We start from the raw sequence: 8489 nt of genomic DNA, 5'->3' as shown, positions 1-8489 counted from the left end.
GGTGGCATGTACAAATTGGCTACAATTACTTTACCTTCAGATGTGTCGATCTCTACTGCAATCAGTTCTACTTGTGATGGTATATCTAATTTTATTTTCTTGACTTTTAGATTTTTCTTAGTTAATATTATAATTCCTCCTCCTTTTTAAAAATATCTGTCTCTTCTCCATATATTGTATTCCTCTAAGTTTAGTATGTCATTGGATATCCTTGGTATTAATTTTGTTTCAGTTAGGCATATTATTTGTGGTTCATTTTCTCTGACATAATCATTCATCTCTAGTAATTTAGATACCATTCCATCCACATTTGAGTACATCAACTTTATCATCTTGTTTATATACTTGTCGTGACATGGTTCTACTACCTTCCTCCTTTTTCTTCTATCCTGTTTGTGTACCACTTTCGTACCTGCAATCCTATTACTTTGTAAAAAAAATTTCTTCTTCTCTTCTGATCTTCCCTCATTTTTTGTTGTTGCTTCCTCCCTTTTCTCTTTCAGTAATTCCAGTTCCTCTTGTGTTAGGCATCTTTTTATCCATACATTTTTGAACTCCTCTTTTTCCTTAAGATTCTTTGCATTTTTTAGTATCTCTTCCACAGTGTTTACACTCTGGAAAGTCACCTTTAGAGGTCTTCTCTTGCTTTTCTCGTATTTTCCTAACCTTTTGTGTTCCTCTATGTCTTTACTACAGATTTCCTCTGATACTTCTTTCAGTAAGCTGATTACATTTGCCATCTCCTTTTTGTCTCTTGTGATCTTGTTTTTAACTTCTTCCTCTTCTATACCAGTGATTACTATTGGTTTGTTTATCTCTACTGAATCTCTAACTTAGGATTGTTTTGGATTATTCTTTTCACCTCCTTTTTAATGCTTTTTTCCTCCACCCTTGTTTCTAAGTCTTTCTTTAATTTCACCATTTCAGCATACGTGGTTTCTACATCATTTTTGTAGCTTTGCACAGCTTCATTCACTTGTGTTATCTTCTCCTCAATATCATTGCTCTGGTCAATAAGACTGCTAACTTGCCTAATTGTCTCTGTGTCATTTTTGAACTCTTCCATGCATGCAGACAGTTCAGAGGAGCAGTGACCATTGAAGTTGCGATAAAAAAGAGATAAATATGCAATAGTGCGACGAAGAGACAGAGGTTCAAGGGAATCAGTAAGAGGAGGAGAGTTAATGAGACGTAAAGCCTTTGACTCCACCCTATTAAGAAGAGCTGTATGTGGGGAGCCTCCCCACACATGAGAGTTGTACTCCACGCGGGGGAGGATAAAACTCCTGTGTAGAGTAAATAATTGTGCAGAGGTAAAGAAGGAACGGAGTCGGCTTAGCATCTAATCTATTGGAAGCAGATTTTACCAGAGGTGTAAATATGATCTTTCTAAGATAAGTCCCGAGTAAATGAAACCTCGGGCATGTTCATGGATGATGCAGGATAAAGCTGAACATTGTTAAACATTAGTGGGTATACCCGTGGAAGAGTTTGTCGGGTTGATAGGTGTAAAAACTGAGTCTTTGATGCATTAAGAACAAGATTATTTTTACCCCAGTCAGAGATACGAGCCTCATCCCTTGTTTGCTGAAGTAACTGCTGAGATGGAAGTTGCGGGAACCGAATGGAAAGGTGAAAGGTGGAGTCATCGGAGTATGAGTGGATAGGGTTAGATGTACAGCTTAGAAGGTCATTGATGAATAAAAGAGAGTTGGTGATAGGACAGAGCCCTGAGGAACACCATTGTTGACAGAACTAGGAGAAGAACGATGGCCGTCCCCAACAGCGGCTATAGAACGACCAGAAAGGAAGCTAGAGATGAACGCACAGAGAGAAGGATAGAAACCGTATGAGGGCAGTTTGGAAATTAAAGATTTATGCTAGACTCGATCGAAAGCCTTTGAGATGTCAAGTGCAATGGCAAAGCTTTCGCCAAAGTCCCGAAAAGAGGATGACCAGAAGTCTGAAAGGTACTGTAGGTGAGAAGTTACCAGTGGAGCGTCCCTGACGGAACCCATACTGACGATCAGAAGGAAGGTTGTGATAGGAAAGATTCTTTAAATTTTTTCTATTAAGAATTGACTCGAAAACTTTTGAGATACTTGATGTTGAAGCAATTGGACGATAGTTAGAAGGTTGGGAATGGTCACCCTTCTTTGGGACTGGCTGAATGAGAGCAAACTTTCAGCAAGAAGGAAAGGTTCAAGTTGATAGACAAAGGGGAAAGAGTTTGCCTAGGCAGGGTGTAAGCACAGAAGCACAGTTCTTGAGAACAACAGGAGGGACCCAATCAGGCCCATATGCCTTATTAGTATTGAGGCCTGTGATGGCAGAAAATACATCAGCTGAATAAATTTTAATGTCAACCATGAGGAAGTCAGAGGGGGGAAGTGATGAAGGAACAGCACCGGAATCGTCTAAGGTGGAACTGGAGGAGAAAGTCTAAGCAAAGAGATCTGCTTTATCAGTAGAAAAAATAGCTACAGAGCCATCAAAGCAGAAAAGAGGAGGGAAGGATGATGAGGTAATGTTGTTAGAAAGGTTTTTGGCAAGGTGCCAGAAGGAGTGGGAAGAATTCGAGTTGGAGAGTTGATAGCATTTAGTATGGATGAAATTATTTTTAGCAGAGCGAAGAACAGACTTAGCATGATTCCGGGCAGAAACGTATATAAGATGTGATTCAGAGGTGGGTTGGCTGCAGTACCTTTTATAGGCCCTCTCCTTGTTGCGGACAGCATTAGAACAAGCGTGATTAAACCAAGGCTTTCTTGCATTAGTCAGAGGATATGAGAAAGGAATGTATACTTCCATGCCTGAGAGAATAACCTTCGTAATGCGCAAGGCACACTCAGATGGCTGCCGGCCATGGAAGCAATAATCATTCCAGGGAAAATCAAAGAAGTACTGCCTGAGGGCCTCACAATCCGCAGCTCCCAAAGTGCCACAGACGACCTTTCTTTGGAGGGTCCACAGGCCGTACCGGAGCGATAGGACAGGTTAAGGTGATAAGGTTGTGATCGGAGGATAACAAAGGAGAGAAAAGATTAACAGTGTAAGCAGAAGGATTAGTTGTAAGGAAGAGGTCAAGTTTGTTGGAGTTCTCTCCAAGGCGGTCAGGGATACGGGTAGGGTGTTGTACAAACTGCGCTAGGTCAGTATATTTAGAAAAGGTGTAGGCTAGTTCACCAGGTGGATCAATGAAAGGAGAGGAGAGCCAAAGATGATGGTGAACATAAAAATCTTCTAGAATGGAGATTTCAGAGAAAGGAGCAATGGACAGAATGTGTTCCATCGTAGAAGTAAGATAGTTAAAGAATTTTTGACAGTCAGTAGAATTAGGAGATAAGTAAACAGCACTGATATATTTAGTCAGAGAATGACAGGAAAGCCGAAGCCAGAGTGTAGAGAATTCAGAAGAATCAGTTCAGGAACACGAGAGCAAGGTAAGTCTTTGCTTATATACAGTATACACAACAGCCACCTTTGGCTTTGAAATGAGTATAGGGAAAGTAGGAGGATACAGAAAAGGGTTTGATGTCAGTTGCCTCAGACAGCTGAGTCTCAGTTGGAAAGTAAGAGGAAAGGCCGCGAATGTTGCAGAAATGAAGAAGAGAGTCAGACAGTGGTTGTGATAATAAAGTGATTCCTGTTTGTATATTCGTCTTTGCTTTAAAAATGAAGTGTTAATAATAAAAAAAAAAATCCATTGTTCGTTTTATTTGAACGTTTGTAATGACTGTAGACATATGAAATACACTATATAAGTAAAAAACATAAGTGAAGGCCATTTAACGAAACTAGCTAGGAAAATATTATTGCCTAGTTCAACAAATGGGAAACAGAAATATATATATATATATATATATATATATATATATATATATATATATATATATGTTGTTACAGAGCTTATGATTTCATCATCCTTTGTATAATTCTAACGTACAGTATGCTGCATGTTTCATCACGATTCGCCTCGTGGCTTCCATAGTGACCAGGCTTGCGTTTTCTACCTCACTCCCCCCTTCTTCCCCTTATAGTAGAGTAAGTCGTTCTCTCTGTTGTTCAGAGCAGGATTGTCAACTCTTTGTCCCCTATGGCTTCATTTGCGCGTCCTTCTTACAAGTTGAATCAAGCTCTGCCGGCCCCTATACAATGAGCTCAGTCTCTGCATTAATTGCCACTTAGATCTACACCTCATTTTGTTCACATCTCTGTCCTCTGTATTATTATTGTGAGTGCTCAGGAAGTCTCCAGCCATCTAGCTGCTGTATAATTTGAGTATAAGTGTTGTTACCATTTTTCTTGTACTGTATGACCTAAGGCGTTAATTCGTAGGCCTGGTAAGATTTTTGTGATTCATGTAGGGTTGTTAATGTCATTAGTAATACTAGTAATATTTTGTATCTGTAATAATATTATATCTTACTTTAACTGAGCACTATTCGGTTCTCTCATTTATCAGGGCTGACTTAGATAAATTTGTTCTTGCTAAATTCGTGTTAATAGAGGCTATTGCAGTTAACCATATATGTAACCTGTTTTGCCATTACATTATCCTTATGACTCCTGAATGTTTAGTTGTTAGTTTGTGCATTAAACTTTAACTTGTAATTTTACCTAACTCCTTTGTTTTGAACCTGGAACTTTGCGGGACGGTAGTGATTTTAGTATTCTCACTTGAAGTGTTCATTATCTCTCTCTGTTCCGTAACATAAATTTGGCGACCTCTTATCAGGATATTCAGGATATTGTCATAAGGATATTGCTTGATATTTTGTGACTGTGATTTATTCATGATGTCTACTATTACTACTCTTGATGAAGCCAAAGATTTTTTGTCAAATGTGCAAACAGTGTGTGATGTAGAAAACAGAACAAAGAATGAACTTAAGCTTGTTGCCCAACAATTGGGAATTGCTGTTCGCTCTCATCATTCTAAAGATGAAATTGTTGACATGATTAATAAAAGCTTGTTTAATGTAACTCCTCCAGATGAGCAAACGCAGATTGAAATAGCTAAGTTACAGCTAGCCCTGCAGGAGGCTCGTGCTAAGGAGGCTGAGTTTCATTCTCGTGCTAAGGAGGCTGAGTTTCATTCTCGTGCTAAGGAGGCTGAGTTTCATTCTCGTGCTAAGGAGGCTGAGTTTCATTCTCGTGCTAAGGAGGCTGAGTTTCAGGCTCGTGCTAAGGAGGCTGAGTTTCAGGCAAATGCTAAGGAGGCTGAGCCTCAGGCTCGTATTCAGGAGGCACAGGCACAGGCTCAGGCACAAATTGAATTAGCTAGGATTCAGGCAGACCATGAGTATCGCATGAAACAAGGTGGAACTGCATCATCTAGCTCTAATGATTTTCATGTGGCTAAAAATGTTAAACTTGTCCCTCCTTTTAATGAATCTGATTTAACAAAGTATTTTCAGTTGTTTGAGAGGGTAGCTACAGGTTTTAATTGGGCCAAAAAGTATTGGCCAGTACTCCTTCAAACTGTTCTCACCGGTAAAGCTCAACTAACTTATGCATCTTTGCCTCAGGATCAATCTGATAATTACGATGTAGTTAAGAGCTTGATTCTTAAGGCCTATGAGCTTGTTCCTGAAGCCTATAGAGTAAAATTTAGGACAACTTATAAGCAAGATAAGCAATCCCATGTTGAGTATGCAAAAATCAAAGAAGATCTGTTAGAGCAGTGGTTAAATTCTAAGAATGTAAATTCTGATTTTGATAAATTTAAGCAGATGATTTTGCTGGAGGACTTCAAAACGTGTATTAATAAAGATGTAAGCCTGTATCATGATGAGAAAAGAATAGATAATTTGTCTGATGCTGCAGTTTTAGCTGATGAATATGTTCTCACTTACAAGAGATATTCTAAAGAAAAAAGGAAAGCTGAGAGTAAGTACGTTGCCTCTACTCAGAGTACAGGAAACAGGAAAAGAATAAAGATGATGTTTCTCAGGAAGTAAATACCAGCTCCATCTCTAGATTTAAGAAAAGTAAATGTACTTATTGTAGTAAGCTTGGTCATACTACGGAGAAATGTTTCAGGAGACAGCGTGATGTGAACAAAAAGGAGTCTTTAAATATTCAGTCAATTGGTCTAGTGTCCACCCTTGAGAGTTCCCAGAAATCTTTAACCGAGTTAACTGAACCTGCTTTGAGGGGTAAATTAAATTCTCACGATGAAGCTCCTCTTTTGAGCAGTAACGTGGGTGACACTTTCAAGAGTTCATGTGCTAATTTCCTGTCTGATGGTTTTGTCAGTCCTCTGGACAATAATGACAGGAAATCAGTTAAAATATATCGTGATACAGGTGCTTGCCAATCCCTTATGCTGACCAGTGTTCTAGGCTATAATGTTAATTCCTCTGATGAAACTGTAATCTTACAAGGTGTAGGGAATAATTACTTCTCTGTCCCTCTGTGCAGAGTGAATTTAGAGTCTGGTTTTGTTAATGGTTCCGGTATGGTTGGGTTGGTTGAGACGCTCCCAATGTCAGGTGTAACTTTCTTACTTGGAAATGATATTGGTGGAAGTCAAGTGTGTCCAGCTCCTCAGTTGTCTAGTGAACCAGTGACTGTGACCCAGGATTGTGATATCCCTGAGATGTTCTCTGCATGTGCTGTCACTAGGGCTAAGTCTAAAGTTACTGGTGACTTAGAGGATAATGATGATGATGTTATCCTAGCTGACACTTTTCTTGCTAATTTGGACCACTCACTAGATGAGGCAGTACCCCGTAGTGTTGATAATTTGTCTCGTCAGGAGTTGGTTGAGTTGCAGGTTGCTGACCCTGAGTTGAAAGGTCTAGCTAACTCTGCTTGCAGTGAGGAAGAGTCAGCTGGTGCTTCTACTTGTTATTATATAAAGTCAGGAGTACTTATGAGAAATTGGAGACCCCCAACAGCATCAGCCGACTGTGAATGGGAGGTTGTACATCAAGTTGTCATCCCTCGTGTTTGTAGGCTGGATATCATTAGAGTGGCTCATGATTCTAGTATGGCAGGACACCTTGGAGTGAGGATGACTGTGGCACGCATTTTGAAACACTTCTACTGGCCAGGTATCTTCAGAGATGTTTCCTGATATTGTAAGTCTTGTCACACCTGTCAAGTTGTGGGGAAGTGTAATCAGACCGAAAAGGTTGCACCTCTAGTTCCCATTCCTCCTTTTGAGGCGCCATTCACCCGTGTGTTGGTGGATATTGTGGGCCCTCTTCCTTAGACTACTCGTTATCCTGAAGCCATTCCACTTAGAAATATCTCAGCAAAGAACGTGGTTAAGGAAATGCTAGGGTTCTTCACCAAGTTTGGTCCGCCCAAGGAGGTACAGTCAGATCAGGGAAGTAATTTCATGTCCAATGTTTTCAAGCAGTCTCTGAAAGAGTTGGGCATCACCCAAATCACGTGTTCAGCTTACCATCCCCAGACCCAAGGAGCGTTGGAGAGATATCATCAAACACTCAAATCGATGCTTAGGAAATACTGTTTGGAACATCAGAAAGACTGGGATAACTGTCTTCCATTCGTTGTATTTGCCGCAAGAGAATCTCCAAATGAATCACTGGGCTTCTCACCCTTTGAACTACTGTTTGGCCATGAAGTAAGAGGACCCCTTAAGCTACTCAAGGAATGCTGGATGTCTGAGGAAGATGACGTCAACCTGCTGGAGTATGTGATGAAGTTCAGAGAACGGCTGTCCACTGCTTTACAGCTGGGGAGAGAGAATGTAGGAGCTGCTCAGAAGATGAAGACTTGGTATGATAAGAAGTCCAGGTTACGCCACTTTCAGCCAGGAGATCAGGTTTTGATTCTGCTACCGGTGCATGGGCAACCTCTTCAAGCCAAGTTTAGTGGTCCTTATTTCGTGGAGAAGAAACTCAGTGATGTCAACTACGTCATCGCCACACCAGATCGTAGAAAGAACAAGCAACTTTGTCACATCAACATGCTAAAGTTATATCACAGGCGGGACGAAAATAACCCAGTCTGCACTGTAGCTGTTCCACCCGAGTCTGCAAGTGAAGTTCTCCCATGCAGCATGAGCCTGAGTGATAGTTTGGGGAAGAATCCTGATATCATGAATGATCTCCAGACTAAGCTTTCTCATCTAGCTCCCGAGGAAAGGCAGGAGTTTTCGGCATTACTGCAGGAGTACCCGCAAGTGTTCCATGCCACTCCAGGAAGAACCACTGTGTTGATGCATGATGTCGATGTTGGAGACGCAAAGCCAATTAAACTGCCTCCTTACCGTGTGAACCCAGTGAAGTTCCTCTCATCCAGAAGGAGCTTGGCTACCTGTTGGACCACAAGATGACTGAGCCCTGTCAGAGAGAGTGGAGTTCTCATGTCACTCTAGTCCCTAAGCCAGGTGGGTCACAGCGGCTTTGCATCGACTACAGACGTGTTAATCAGATAACCAAAACAGACACCCTCTCCCTCGCGTGGAAGATTGCATAGACAAGATCGGAAAGGCTAGGTACATAAGTAAG

Source organism: Coenobita brevimanus, chromosome 55 (genome assembly GCF_032717465.1).
Source record: "Coenobita brevimanus isolate Jiangsu-jjx chromosome 55, ASM3271746v2, whole genome shotgun sequence".
NCBI classification, from domain to species: Eukaryota; Metazoa; Arthropoda; class Malacostraca; order Decapoda; family Coenobitidae; genus Coenobita; species Coenobita brevimanus.
The sequence above is the reverse complement of the archived record's forward strand: the minus strand, read 5'-3'. Positions refer to the sequence as shown.